At 45.6% G+C, this 16,032-nt stretch overlaps 1 long non-coding RNA gene across 2 annotated transcripts in view; it reads right to left on the bottom strand.

The window, feature by feature from the left end:
* LOC138260323 (uncharacterized) overlaps positions 1-16,032 on the bottom strand; it is a 91,725-nt gene that overhangs the window by 58,477 nt on the left and 17,216 nt on the right. The gene's annotated exons all lie outside the window — the stretch shown is intronic.

Consider the following 16,032-nt stretch of genomic DNA (forward strand, 5'->3'; position numbering starts at 1 on the left):
ATGCACCACAGCCTGTTTTTTTTTTTCTACAGAATATTCTACGCTAGAAAGTCTGGTGGTACAAACTTTCACCAGCAAGTTGAACTCCAGTTCATTTTGTATGTCCCACCATGGGAGTGTTAAAGAGAATACAGGCAGGCGGAAAACTGATGTTCCCATCGGCTAGCTGCCTGCTTGGTCAATATACACACGCTCATTGGTACATGGTGAGCGATATCATGCTTGGTAGTCCACGAAGAATTTCACACCTCCCCGGCTCAAACAATCTAAGATGGTCAGGGTGTGGCAAATATATAATTCTATCTGCCTGAATACCACTGATTGCTTTGATCGAGTAGTTGATACTACTGTGGTGCTTTAATGCCACACATGGATGAGATTCACAGAATTGTTGGCATCTCTTATGGATATGCCGTTGACAGATTTCACCTGTTTGGTTAAAAACTGATTGTGCCTCAATGAGAGCCAGACAACGTTGTGTTCCTCGGGCCTCCCAACATCTGCTAGACAGTTTCCTGAGCAAGTTAGTTCCTTTTGGGTGTAACCCAGAGGTTTGGCATACCGGAAGCCCCACACAGAAAGCAGCCATTTATGGTCAGGGTTGAGGATAAATCAGACAGCATGGGGAAGCAAACTGACCAGCTTCCTACCCCAGCTGCATCATTCTCAAACATGCCTTTGTTTACCCTTAGTAGTGCATGATCACCCTTTGGTAGGCAGGATAGGACATTTCCTCCATTGATGGCAAAATGTAATATCTGACTGATGGGTCCTTCAGATCATTCAACAGGATTATACCCTGCCATTCTTTTCTGACCTGCCACATCTTCACCGCACATCAGAGCAATTTTCAAAGAAGTGCTCGGCTATCTTGTTGCAAGAAGTACAGACTCTCCTAGTCAGAGAGGCCTTATAAAAGGTGCCAGACCAAATAGGGTGGCCTGGTGAGCAAAATGACGATTGATTTTACCCAGATCTGTGACTGGGGGTGAATGTTCAGATGGATCCCTGTGGAAAAACGGTCACCCACACCCTTGATAGTAGCAGACTGGACTACGGCAATGCCCTCTCCGCAGGAACAATGGCCAAGCTCCAGAAGAAACTTCAGTGCATCCAGAACGCCTCAGCACGACTCATCCTCACCTCCCTCGCCACAAACACATCTCTGCCCACCTCAGAGACCTCTACTGGCTCCTCGTCAACAAAAGGATCATCTTCAAGCTCCTGATCCATGGTCACAAAGCTCTCCACGATGCCAGACCGACCTACCTCAACGAGCGTCTCAACTTCCACATCCCTACATGCCAGCTCCGCTCCGCCAACCTCGCCCTTGGAACTGTCCCCCACACTCATCATTCCACATCCGGCGGCAGATCCTTCTCCCACCTTGCCGCAAAACCTGGAACTCCCTCCCAGTCAACCTACGTCTGACCCAGGACCTTCTGACCTTCAGAAAGCACCTCAAGACCTGGCTCTTCGAGCAGTAGCACCCTCCCTCCCCCCCCAGCGTCTTGAGACCCTTCTGGGTGAGTAGCGCGTTTAACAAATCAGATTGATTGATTGAATGTTTGACAATGTTCAGCATTCCGTCCATCATCTTTTTGTTTTCCAATACCAGTTATTATCCAACCTCCACTACTGGTTGCAGGCAGGCTAGCCAATGCCAGTCGTAAACCACCACTTGGCAACAATAAGCTTCTCTGTGGGGTTCATGATCACCGTGCGAAAGTTACTGACTCCTTAGTAGAGGCTTCCTTTCATTGGAGCCTTCTTGGATAGTGTCATTCGAGCTATGAATCGAGCTGGCAGTGAGAAAACTGAAGACCCACACAGAGTTCTGGAAAACGCTCCCACTAACAGTACATAGGCGGATAGTGCTGCTGAAGATGGAGGTGCTACCCTGTTTCCTCTATCTATTTGGAACACTTCCTCTCTGCATCCCACGGCCCCTTTTTGCGGTGCTCAACACCACACTGGGGTCCTTCATATAGGGGAAAGTCGACACAGGGTGGCCTTCGCAACCCTTAAGCGACCGTCCAGGGAAGGCGGTCTGGCAATGCCTGACTTTCAGTAATATTACTTAGCCCCTCAACTCCAATGGTACACTCAGTGGGTGGCGGGCAGGCAAGCAGCAAGTAGGGACATGAGTCCCTCAGTACCCTCCTTACCAATACTTACTGAAACGCAACTGAAAATCGGACAAAGCCTGCAGCCTGGCACAAGAGAATTTGCAGTCATCCAAAAATGCTGGGCTGGAGCACTGGGAAAGTCACTTACTAAGACTCTGTACTCCCTAGGCCTTCCAATCCATATGCTGAAAGAATCACCACACGAAGGGCAGTGGAGAGGGATCCGGGAGTGGCCTGCAGCAGGCATCACTACAGTGGGACAACTATTCGGGGATTCATCCTTACTTACATTTGACGAGCTCAAGTAGAATATAGGGGTCACCACAACACTGACAAGGGTGATAGAGAAGACGGTCACAGTAACTCCTGCCCAATGCCTACTCCACTGGTTTTCACACACAAGTAAAAATAAAACAACTAGTAAATTTCAAGGTTTAGCCCTACTACTAGCAAAATGGGAACTCGCTTGTCGCAGGAAGGACCCAAAGGGCCCACAACTCACAGTATGGAACCACAAATATGAAAAATGGGCATGCTGTGAGGGATCACTGTTGATACGAGAGGCTTGCAGGGGCTTTGGTAAAATAGACAATGCCAGAGCATGGGAGGGGGTTACTAGATGGTCTAAGGGATATGGGCGGGTGTGTGTGTGTAAATGTGTGTGTATCCCATCCTTGTGGGGACTTTGTGTGGATACTTGCCTTGTGGGGACTAACCTTTCCCAGATTTTTTAAAATATGCAAATAACTAAACAGCATAAAGAATAAAATCAGGATACAGGATCCTGCTTAAAATGTGCAAATATAGCTTTCTTTAATTGCGCGCACAGAACCATCCTTATGGGGACTTGAACATGCGTTACTAACCTTGTGAGGACTTGCTGCAAAACTGTAATTTATGTTTGAAAACATTCAACACCAAATGTTTAGATGTTTCTTTTTCAGTGTTCTGCCTAGTTTACATGATAGTTTATTCATATGTAAATAGATGGGTTTTTTTTAGGCACACTCAGTAATGGATGATAATGCCTTTCCCACTAGAAAAATGTAGCCTATCATTTCCACGTAATGGGACTCAAAGACACCTAGCCCATTGCTAAGTGCTTATGAATGTTAAGAGATAAGGAAAGTGCATGTGGACAAAATAATTGACTGGCCATGCACTATGCACTATACAAAGAGGTTAGGTGAGAAAGACAGGTTTGAATTTCCTGGTTTAAGTTTCATCAACTTACACACTGCGCATTGTTTGCTTGACCCTGTAATGACAGTCCTCCTAAAGATGGCATGTGATTATATTAATGTTCTTGAACTGGCAGAGATAGTTTGTGATGATAGTCATGATTAAGTCCCTGCAGAGATAGTGTGTGATTGTAGTGATGCCCAAGCCCCCACAGAAATAGTGTGCAGTGATACTGTTGTTCAAGTCACCAGAGAGATAGTATGTGATTACAGTCATGCCTAGGTCTGCATTGAGATAGTGTGTGGCTATAGTCCTGTGGAAGTCCACATATATATGTAGTCTATGATGATAGTCATGTACAAGTACCCTGAGAGATAGTGGGTGATATTAGTGATGCCCAGGCCCCAACAGAGCTAGTATGTGAAAATAATATTATTCAAGTCCCCACAGTGATGGTGTGTAATAATAGTCATTTCAAATCCCCGCGGAGATAGTATTTGATTATAGTCATGCCTCGGTCTGAGTAGCGAGTGTGTGTAGTTTTAATCCTGTTCAAGTTCATACATTATATATATAGTGTGAGATTATAGTCATGTACAGGTACCCAAAGATATAGGTTGTAATTGAAATGATGACCAGGACCCCACAGAGATGGTGTTTGTTTATAGTTCTAGCCATGTCCCCATACAGATAGTGTGTGATGATAATACTAGTCATGTTCAAGTCATGCTGCCGTTCCTGCAGAGATAGTGTATGATGATAGACATGTTCAAGTCCCACAGAGATTGAATCTGACTGATTCCCAGGTCCATATAAAGATAGTGTATAACAATAGTTATGTTCAAGTCACTGGAAAGATGGTCTGTGATTATACTGATGCCAAGGAACCTACAGACATAGAGTGTGATTATACTGATGCCTAGGTCCCCAGAGGGATAGTGTGTGTAATTATAATGATGCACAATCCCCAGACAGGTAGAGTGTGATTTTTACCAATGTTCACATCCCCACAGTGATAATGTGTGATGACAGTCATATTCAAGTCTCCACAGAGATAATGTGTGACTATAGTGATGCCTAGGTTGCAACAAAGATAGCGTGTGACAATAATTATGTTTAAGTTCCCGCAGACATAGTGTGTGATTATACTGATGCCTAGGTCCCCATAGGGATAGTGTGTGTAATTATAGAGATGCACAATCTCCAGACAGGTAGAGTGTGATTTTTAACAATGTTTACATCCCCACAGTGATAATGTGTGATGTCATTCATATTCAAGTCTCGACAGAGATAGTGTGTGATATAGTGATGCCTAGGTCCCCACAAAGATAGTGTGTGGCAATAATTATGTTAAAGTTCCCGCAGACATAGTGTGTGATTATACCAATGCCTAGGTCCCCACAAAGATAGTGTGTGATGATACTGTTGTTCAAGTCCCCATAGTGATGGTGTTTAGTGATGCTCATTTTAAATCTTCACAGAGATAGTATGTGATTATAGTCATACCTATGTCTGTGTTGAGATAGTGTGTGGTTATAGTCCTGTTCAAGTATACATACAGGGAGTGCAGAATTATTAGGCAAGTTGTATTTTTGAGGATTAATTTAATTATTGAACAACAACCATGTTCTCAATGAACCCAAAAAACTCATTAATATCAAAGCTGAATATTTTTGGAAGTAGTTTTTAGTTTGTTTTTAGTTTTAGCTATGTTAGGGGGATATCTGTGTGTGCAGGTGACTATTACTGTGCATAATTATTAGGCAACTTAACAAAAAACAAATATATACCCATTTCAATTATTTATTATTACCAGTGAAACCAATATAACATCTCAACATTCACAAATATACATTTCTGACATTCAAAAACAAAACAAAAACAAATCAGTGACCAATATAGCCACCTTTCTTTGCAAGGACACTCAAAAGCCTGCCATCCATGGATTCTGTCAGTGTTTTGATCTGTTCACCATCAACATTGCGTGCAGCAGCAACCACAGCCTCCCAGACACTGTTCAGAGAGGTGTACTGTTTTCCCTCCTTGTACATCTCACATTTGATGATGGACCACAGGTTCTCAATGGGGTTCAGATCAGGTGAACAAGGAGGCCATGTCATTAGATTTCCTTCTTTTATACCCTTTCTTGCCAGCCACGTTGTGGAGTACTTGGACGCGTGTGATGGAGCATTGTCCTGCATGAAAATCATGTTTTTCTTGAAGGATGCAGACTTCTTCCTGTACCACTGCTTGAAGAAGGTGTCTTCCAGGAACTGGCAGTAGGACTGGGAGTTGAGCTTGACTCCATCCTCAACCCGAAAAGGCCCCACAAGCTCATCTTTGATGATACCAGCCCAAACCAGTACTCCACCTCCACCTTGCTGGCGTCTGAGTCGGACTGGAGCTCTCTGCCCTTTACCAATCCAGCCACGGGCACATCCATCTGGCCCATCAAGACTCACTCTCATTTCATCAGTCCATAAAACCTTAGAAAAATCAGTCTTGAGATATTTCTTGGCCCAGTCTTGATGTTTCAGCTTGTGTGTCTTGTTCAGTGGTGGTCGTCTTTCAGCCTTTCTTACCTTGGCCATGTCTCTGAGTATTGCACACCTTGTGCTTTTGGGCACTCCAGTGATGTTGCAGCTCTGAAATATGGCCAAACTGGTGGCAAGTGGCATCGTGGCAGCTGCACGCTTGACTTTTCTCAGTTCATGGGCAGTTATTTTGCGCCTTGGTTTTTCCACACGCTTCTTGCGACCCTGTTGACTATTTTGAATGAAACGCTTGATTGTTCGATGATCACGCTTCAGAAGCTTTGCAATTTTAAGAGTGCTGCATCCCTCTGCAAGATATCTCACTATTTTTGACTTTTCTGAGCCTGTCAAGTCCTTCTTTTGACCCATTTTGCCAAAGGAAAGGAAGTTGCCTAATAATTATGCACACCTGATATAGGGTGTTGATGTCATTAGACCACACCCCTTCTCACTACAGAGATGCACATCACCTAATATGCTTAATTGGTAGTAGGCTTTCAAGCCAATACAGCTTGGAGTAAGACAACATGCATAAAGAGGATGATGTGGTCAAAATACTCATTTGCCTAATAATTCTGCACTCCCTGTATATATAATGCGTGATGATAGTCATATACAAGTATCCTAAGAGATAGTGGGTGAGTGTAGTGATGCCCAGACCCCCACAGAGATAGTGTGTGATGATGTTGTTCAAGACCCCACAGTGATAGTGTGTAATTATACCCATTTCAAATCCCTGCAGAAATAGTATGTGAATATAGTGATGCCTAGGTTTGTGTAGCGATAGTGTGTGGTTATAGTCCTGTACAATTCTACATATAGAAAGTGTGTGATGAGATAGTCATGCCTAGGTCCGAGTAGAGTGTGTGTGGTTTTAGTCATGTTCAAGTTCACACATATATATATATATATATAGTGTGAGATTATAGTCATGTACAAGTACCCCAAGAGATAGTATGTGAGTGTAGTAATGCTCAAGAGCCCACAGAGATAATGTTTGATTAGAGTCATAATGAATTCACATATTGACAGAGTGTGATGATATCAATAGTCATGTTCAAGTCCATGCAGATCTGGTGTATGATGATAGTCATGCTGACGTTCCTACACAGATAGTGTGTGATGATAGACATGTTCGAGTCTCACAGAGACTGAATATGATTACTGTGATGCATGTTCAAGTCACTGAAAAGATAGTGTGAGTTCATACTGATGCCAAGGAACCTACAGAGATAGTAAGTGATTATATTGGTGCCTAGGTCCCCACCAAGATAGTGTGTGATTACAGTGAAGCCCAGGTCAAGTCATATACTTATCCCCGGGTAGATATGTAAATCACTCATCCTGTGGAATAATATCAGGCTTTCAGCTGACAGACATAATCATGAGGGAGTGTGGGGTTCATTAGCTTTGACTTCTGCAGTTTACCTTAAACCTAGACACCTTGCCATATTACCCAACTCTTCCACCACCAGGGGCAGTGAGTCTTGAGGCTTGAGATTGTTATCAAGACATTGGGGGTTATTCTAACTTTGGAGGAGTGTTAACCCGTCCCAAAAGTGACGGTAAAGTGACGGATATACCACCAGCCGTATTACGAGTTCCATAGGATATAATGGACTCGTAATACGGCTGGTGGTAAATCCGTCACTTTTCCGTCACTTTTGGGACGGATTAACACCTCCTCCAAAGTTAGAATAACCCCCATTGTCTGTGTACTTTGTTATTTTATTTTATTTTTGTACGTCCCATTTTTCACTCCCCTAATATCTTTTTTCACAAAGAGCACTATTGTCAGGACAAAGAGCACCCCTGCCTGGTACTCCTTATTGGGAAGATGGGTGAGCTGACACCATTGACCTTCACAAATGTCATTAGTCTCCCATACGCAGACAGTATGCAGCCCTGCATCTCCTGGCCAAACCTGAACACCAGAAGGAACAGAGGAAAAACTGCCAGATTCCACAGACAAATGGTCTTTCTGTGTCTAAGGCCAGGAACAGTATCCCCCATATACATCTTGGATGACTAGGGATTTTTCTGGGTCTAATAAAACTAGGATAATGGGGTCCAAACAAGTTGCCAGGATACTCATGTATATTTTCACGTCACAGTTAGGAACAATATTGTCACTACAGCTGCCATGGATGTGCTCTTTTCCCAGTTTGGGAATTGCGAATATGGAGGGGGATCAGAGCAGGGTCTGGGTAATAATTATATAACCTCGTCAGGCTAGGCACCAGAGTCCCACAGATTGTCTTGTGAAATTTACCAAAGACCCCATCTGGGTTGGGTGCTTTCTCTAACTTCAGTCTCTTTAGTTCTGGCATGACCTCTGTAATCTTGATAGGTCTCTCAAGGTCATGGGTACTTGCAAACATTTTACCAGGGAACAAAAGGTTTGTTCCGGGATTTGTCTGGCGGGCACATTGATATCAGCAGGGTGGTGGTCAGGAAGTTATGGTTCCAAGGGATTGAGGTTGGTGGAGGTAAGGTGAGTGTAAGGGAAGTAAAGCATATACATCTAGTGTCTGAATTACACAATGTGAAACCAGAAAACCTGGGATTAATCCTGGCTTTCCCACTTTACCAAACTGAGTGATCCTGTGTGAACCTTCGTTATCATTTATAAGAGTACCTCAAAATACATGACTTCAGGATGTGCATTGTAAAAAATCCTTCCCCAGTTTTTGATTTAACAAACAATAATGTTGTTCATTTATAATAGGGACCCAGCCAGAAGATTTAACATAAAAACTGACTTGCGTCTTAGTTCACTATTGGCATTATTGTCAGAGTGGGGGTGGAAGAATGTATGTTTGTAAATTCTTCTTTGAAAAATATCACTTTTGAAAAATACTTTTCAATGCATAGATATAATTTGATGTATTAAGGTTGTTCTGCATTTAATGAAATACACTTTTAATTTTGAAGAGAGCTTATCATATTTGTCCACTTGTCCAAAATGTCTTAAAAAACAAAGGTGTTTGCCTAAAGTTAATTAGGGCCAGGATAACCTAGTTACTTCCTTTCTTTAACTTCAGTTAACCTTTAAATAAAAACTTGTTGGTTTATTTAAGATCTTTTTAATGTTAGTGCTGAGTCAGGTAAACTGCAGCCCAATGCTGCTGTTGATGAGGGGAGCGCATGTACACATCAAGAGGGCCTCATGCAGACCCCGGACGGTACTTTGAGTATCACTGCTCGAGGTGGTCTGCTTTTGCTGCTGCCATCTTGGGGAATCTGTAAGTGTTCATCAAAATGTGTTTGTTTGGGCCTTCCTCAGCCTCAGGCAAGCATTCATAAAATGTGCTGAAAACCTTGGCTATGTTCTCATCCACAGCCTACCTCGGGTTACTTGGTCCCAGTACCTTCTGTAAGTTCTTTCTTTGACAGTGGTCCTATGTTTACACACTAAGGGCCACATGTACAAAGATCCGGTTTTGCAACTAGCAAACTACAAGTCTTAGTGACTCGCAATTTGCGAGTCGCAAAACCAGATGTACAACAGTGTACTTTACAATGTTTGCGATTCCCAATGGGGTTGCAAATGACCTACCTCATGAATATTCATGAGGTAAGTCGCAATTTGCGACCCCATTGAGAATGGCCACCCTCACAGGGATGGTGGCTGCTGCCGACAGCAGATGTCTGTGACTGATTTTAAATATATATATATATATTTTTAATGCAGCCCGCTTTCCTTAAAGGAAAACAAGATGCATTTCAAAAAACAGAAATGAAAAGTTTTCTTTTCATTTTTTCAGAGCAGGAAGTGGTCTGTGGGGCCACTGCCTGCTCTGAATTTTTTTTTTTGCTGCCATTCCCAAAAGGGAAGGGGTCCATAAAACAGAGCTGTCTCATGCTGCCTTCAACCCCTTTTTTATTTACCTAATCCTGCTACAACCAGGAACCATGAAATAGTCTTGCAGGCCAGTATTCACCCCTTTACATCTAAAACATTTGACTTTGTAGGCCCCTGAACTTCAAATGAGCTGTATTCAAAGTAAGGAAAGAATGGCGTGCTTTTAGAACTGAGAAGGAGGGAGAGCAAGCTTTCTAAGCAGACGCTTGTTATTGAGTGATTATATGTTAATAAGTCTAAATCGGTCTCATTGTTTCCATCTTCCCTGGCAAGGACACACCTATGGCTGAAGCGCTACTAACACCTTGTAATCCTCCCCCACCCCTGAACACACACTTTGCCACTGCCTACTAGGGCCCAGCATTCCACATTTGAGTGAGTCAGTCCTGCATTTCAAAAGTGAATAGCAAGCGTTAAAGGGAGGCTCCCATTGTCTTCAATGGGCCTCTGGGTGCTTTGCAGGATTAACATCAACATTTTTTACGCTGATCCTGCAAAGTGCTGGACTAGTGTGAAAAAGTATTACGCTAGTACCCCTGACATTGTGATGTCAGGGTGGTTGCTAATGGGCAAAGGAGGGTGCAGCACCACTTTTCATAAATCTGCTCCTAAAGTTTGGTGGCTGGCACATATTGTTTCTCACTAGACTTTGATCCAGAGAAAGAGAGAGAAAAACACCAAAGGAGAGAAAAAAGGACAAACAGAAAGACAAAAGATGGTGACAAAGGGAGACAGCATGGTTGAAAAAAGAACCTTTAAGAGTTAGATAAAGAGGCAGGGGTTGAAGGGTAGTGGATTAAAGAGGCAGGAAGCAGAATTCAGACTGTGCAGCATTGGTAGTTGTTACCCCAAACGTCAACAGTGCCAGATGCAGGCTTCTGAGCAAAATGTTGGGACCTGGTACTTATTCTTGTACACATTAAGCACTGCTGTGGAGTATGGCGCCCAGGTAGAACTGGACACTATAACATAACCATGAGAAAACAAAAGTTTAAAAAGTGCTCAGTTAAATAAACCTTTTTGAGCACCTGCATTTTACTTATGTATACTTTATGTATATAAACTTTGACCTCTACGGGTGCAAATTAAATTGTGTGATTCACAGATATAAATCTGCATTAGTACATTAAAAAGCAGTAAACTTTGTTGTATATTATTAATCAGAATTGTTACAAATAGAGTTCAAGAGGCAATAAATCATGTTTACTATTGAGATAAACTTCACTTTAAAAATTATTGTGTGAAATAGATAATTATTCAAAACCGATCATATCAAGCATGACCAAACTAATAAAGTGCTTTGACTATTAAGGTGATATGAAAGCCATTTATCGGAAAGACATCATTGTTGGGGGGGTAGTGCTGTATCCCATCATGCACTGCTAAGGCTCTGTGTTGGATGCCTGCCCTTTCTTGCCTCTCCAGGCGTTTAAACTACTGCTGTCCCTGCCTTTCTGCCTCACTGCTTCTCCATCATTGCTGGTCTGGCCCAAGGCATTGTGGATACTGTTGCAGTGTGGCCAGGGTAACTTAAGCCAATATTGGGCCAAATTGTGAGGTTTGTCTGTGACCTGCAACCCATGAAGCACTTTGGGAGTGTGCTCCGGCAGTACTTGATGCATGGAGGCCGTGCTCAGCCTGTTGTAGCCGTTGTTAAGCCATTATGCCATCACACTGCACTCTGACAGAGCAGCAAGAACTCCTGGATCTGTAGGGTCAAGGTTTCACAATCAATTTTAGAGCTTCAGAGTATGCTGCAGTATGCCACATCTGAGTGAGGTTACAGTGGCAGACAGCACGGGGGGTCGAGTGAAAGGGAACTCAGTCTCTCTCTGTCATAAATGGCCCAAAAGGAGTGCAAGGAGAGCTAGGAGAACCAGAGGTGCGTGCTCTCTCATCCGCAAGGAGTTGGAGGCTTAACTCTGTCTGGGCTGCAATAGGGGTCTCATAATATTCATGTGTAGCTTACCAAGCTTGTCTGGATGAATCAAACTACTGCATCCCTCCTTTCTGTCCAGCTGAGATGATTTGCTGCATTAGAGTATACTGGAGTCATGAAATATCTTTCTCCTAGAGTCTCCCTGTGGACAATCTAGTGGCTATTTTGAAACCGGAATAAGAACCGCTCAGGAGTCCCTGGTTGGGAAACTGAAGATAAAGGACCATCTAAGAAAATGTTGCTTCATCGCACAAAGTCTGCTTAAATGGAAATAAGGGACCTTGTGGAAGACGATTTATCCAGCAGCATATATACTATATTGCTCCAGGTGCTACGGCTACTGCAGAGGCTTCTGTAGTGTATGAGTTTAGCAGTGGGAGGACCACATAGTGAAGTTATTTCAAAACCTACAGAGGCTATGGAGTCAATTATTATCTCGGAGGCTTTTGTCAAGGATGGCAAACCCAGGCCACATCAGTCACAATCAGCTGTAGAGGGGACAGAAGCTTTGGTGGTATTGAATTATGCTTTATCTTTTAAGTACACAGCAGACAGACTCAGTTGCTGCTCCTGAACAATCAGAAAAGGAACTGAACAAAGAAACTAAGGATAGGGATGCATGTAAGACTAATTGGGGGGCTTAGATGATGCAGGAGGGGTGCCTAATTAACAATGTTGTAGAGCTGGTTGATAGCAAATATTCTATCTCTAATGCTTAACTTGATCCCTCACTGTCCTCTCCTCTTCAAGTGGCTTCCATTTCTGAAAATCCTCCTCCTCTCCCGACAGTTCATAATCTATGGTTCGAGATTATACTATCAGAGATCAGGGACATGGGAAATACTCAGTCACAGGCTATTCCCTCCTTACACGATCACTTTACCAGCACTGACAAAAAAACTCTAGCTTTTATCCAACAAAGTCAGTCAGCTCAAGAAGCGAGTCTCCGATTTGGAAGATAACGTTGGTAGACAGGAGAACTCCCTATTAGAAAAACAAGTTGGAAGAGCTAGGAAACCATTCACATTACTCAAATCTAAGATTTAGTGGTATCCCCAAAGGCAGGGAATCATAGGAAGGGGAGGGGTAATCTATTTGGCCGAGAAATTGGTTAAAAAGTAAATGCTTCCTGATCCTCCAGCAGACTTATCAATAATACTTGCCCATATTGTATCATATCAATCAATCAATCAATCAATCAATGCATATGTAGAGCGTTCTACTCACCCGTGAGGGTCTCAAGGTGCGTGGGGAGGAGGGGAGCTGCTACTGCTCAAACAGCCAGGTCTCGAGGAGTCCCTTGAAGGTCAGTAGGTCCTTGTTCTGACGTAGGTGGATGGGGAGGGTCTTCCAGGTCTTGGCAGCGAGGTAGGAGAATGATTAGCCGCCGGTGGTTGTCCTGTGGATGTGTGGAACAGTGGCGAGTGCGAGGTCGGTGGAACAGAGCTGACGGTTCGGAGTGTAGAAGGTGAGTCGATCATTGAGGTATGCTGGTCCGGCATTGTGGAGTGCTTTGTGGGCATGAGTGAGGAGTTTGAATGTGATCCTTGTGTTGATGGGGAGCCAGTGTAGGTCTCTCAGGTGGGCTGTGATGTGTCTATAGGCGGGAGATGTCGAGAATGGGGAGTGTGGAGGCGCTCTGTATCCGTTGCAGTCTTTTCTGGAGAACGGCCGTGGTTCCAGCGTAGAGAGCGTTGCCGTAGTCTAGTCTGCTGCTGATGAGGGCCTGGGTGACCGTCTTTCTGGTTTCGGTAGGGATCCACCTGTAGATTTTGCAGAGCATGCAGAGGGTGTTGAAGCAGGAGGATGAGACGGCATTGACTTGTTGGGTCATGGAGAACGATGAGTCAAAGATGAAACCCAGGTTGCGTGCGTGGTTGGTGGGCGTTGGTACGGCTCCCAGCGTGGACGGCCACCAGGAGGCGTCCCAGGCGGAGGGGGTGGGGCCGAAGATGAGGACCTCTGTCTTATCTGACTTCAGCTTTAGACTACTGTTCTTCATGCAGTTGGCGACGGCCTTCATACCTTCATGGAGGTTGGTTTTGGCGGTGGCGGGGTCATTGGTGAGGGAGAGGAACAGCTGGGTGTGGTCGGCGTATGAGACGATGTTGAGGTTGTGAGATCGGACGATGTTGGCGAGTGGTGCCATGTAGACGTTGAAGAGTGTCGGGCTGAGGGATGAGCCCTGTGGTATGCCGCAGATGGTCTTGGTGGCTTCAGATCAGAATGGAGGGAAGCGTACTCTCTGGGTTCTGTCGGAGAGGAAGGAGGTGATCCAGTTCAGGGCTTTGTGGCGGATCCCTGCGCCATGGAGGCATGTGCACAGGGTGTGGTGGCAGATGGTGTCAAAGGTGGCCGAGAGGTCAAGGAGGATGAGGGCTGCGGTTTTGCCTTTGTCCAGGAAGGTCCTGATGCCGTCGGTAGTAGTGATGAGGGCTGTCTCGGTGCTGTGGTTGCTGCGAAAACCAGATTTGGCTGGGTCCAGAGTGTCATTTTCCTCAAGGTGGTGGGTCAGTTGCCTGTTGACAGTCTTCTCGATAACCTTTGCAGGGAATGGAAGCAGGGAGATGGGCCGGTATTTTTTGTGGTCCTTAGGGTCCGTCTTGGGTTTCTTGAGTAAGGCGTTGATCTCGGCGTGCTTCCAGCTTTCCGGGAAGGTGGCGCTCTCGAAGGAGCTGTTGATGATCATACGGAGTTGGGAGGCGATGATGGAGCTCACTTTGTTGTAGATGTAGTGTGGGTAGGGGTCAGATGGTGAGCCGGAATGAATGGTGTTCATCACTTTGGTGGCGTCAGCGTAGCTGAGGTGCGTCCAGGAGAGCAGGAGGTTGGTGTGGTGGGGGGGCGGTGAGTCAGAGGTGTTGGCGACTGCCGGTTGGGTCTCGGTGTTGAAGCTGTCGTGGATGTCTGTGATCTTGCTGTGAAAGAAGGAGGCGAGGGAGTCACAGAAGTCTTGCGAAGGTGGGATGTTGTTAGTGCTGGAGTTGGGGTTGGAGAGTTCCTTCACGATGTTGAAGAGCTCTTTGCTATTGTGCGCGTTGCTGTTGATACGTTCCTTGAAGGAGGATCTCTTGGTGGTCTGGATGAGATGGTGGTGCTTGTGGATGGCTTTCTTGAGGGCCGTGTGGGTGGCAGGTGTCTGTTACTGGCGCCACTTCCTCTTGAGTTTTCGGCAAGCCTATTTGGAGGTCCGGAGGTCGGTGGTGAACGAGGTGGCCTTTCTGACGGCGCGGTTGTAGGAGGGTTTCTTTATTGGACGAGAGCATTGGCGCAGTCGTCGATCCATTGCCTGAGGTTGCGGCCGGGCTGTGTCGGTGGTGCCGGCTGGTGGGGTGAGGGCAGAGATCAGCTGGACGTTGGTGACCTTGTTCCAGTTGCAGCGGGGGATTGGTTGCAGGTGGTGGCGAGTGGTGGGTTTATCTAAGGTGAAGTGGATGCAGTGGTGGTCGGTCCAGTGGAGCTCGGTGGTGTGGCTGAAGGCGATGTGGCTGCTAGCGGAGAAGATGGGGTCGAGCGTGTGTCTGGCAGAGTGGGTGGGAGACATGACGAGCTGTTTGAGTCTGAGGTTGGCGAGGTTGTCGAGCAGGGCGACGGAGTTGCTGTCAGTGGTGTTTTCGAGGTGGAAGTTGAGGTCTCCGAGGAAGATGTAGTCTGTGGAAGCAAGGGCTTGAGTGCGATGGAGTCAATGAACTGAAGTCGAGATCCGGGGGGTCTGTAGATGAGGGTGGTCTTGGGATCAATGTGGATTTGGAAGTGCATGTGTTCGGCAGTGCTGAGGGTGTCTTCGGTGTTGGTTGAGATTCTGATGGTGTTCCTGTGTACGATGGCGATCCCTCCTCCTGGTCTGTTGGTGTGGTCTCTGCGGCTGATCTTGTAACTGTCTGGGATGGCTATGGTGATGTCGGGTGCTGAGGATGGGTTCATCCAGGTCTCTGTCAGGAAGGTGATGTTCGGGGAGGAGGAGCTGAGAATATCCCAGAGTTTGCGTGCTTGTGGACTGAGCGGGTGTTGAGAAGGATGCATTTGAGGTGGTTGCGTCCGGTGCTGGCAGTGAGGTGGTGGCTTGGGAGTGGTGAAGCTGCAGCTCTGGCAGGAGAACAGTCCGTGGGTGAGCTTTGGTGAGGCCTGGAAGCAGGTGGTAGATCGGCCGGTGTTGAGGGCGTGGAGGGCATTAGCGTTGGGTGACGGGGGTCGCGGGGGCCACGGGGTCTGGCGCTGGGCGGGGACGCAGGGGACGCAGCGACGAGAACCACGGGGGAAAAAGCTGACAAAAGGCAAGAAAACGCGGCGAAAACACAGAAAAAGCCGAAAAAAGGCACAAATACACAGAGAACAACAGAAAGCAGAGAAACAGAGAAAGGAAAACAGACGCAAAGGGAGACA

Source organism: Pleurodeles waltl, chromosome 9, assembly GCF_031143425.1.
Source record: "Pleurodeles waltl isolate 20211129_DDA chromosome 9, aPleWal1.hap1.20221129, whole genome shotgun sequence".
Classification (NCBI taxonomy): Eukaryota; Metazoa; Chordata; class Amphibia; order Caudata; family Salamandridae; genus Pleurodeles; species Pleurodeles waltl.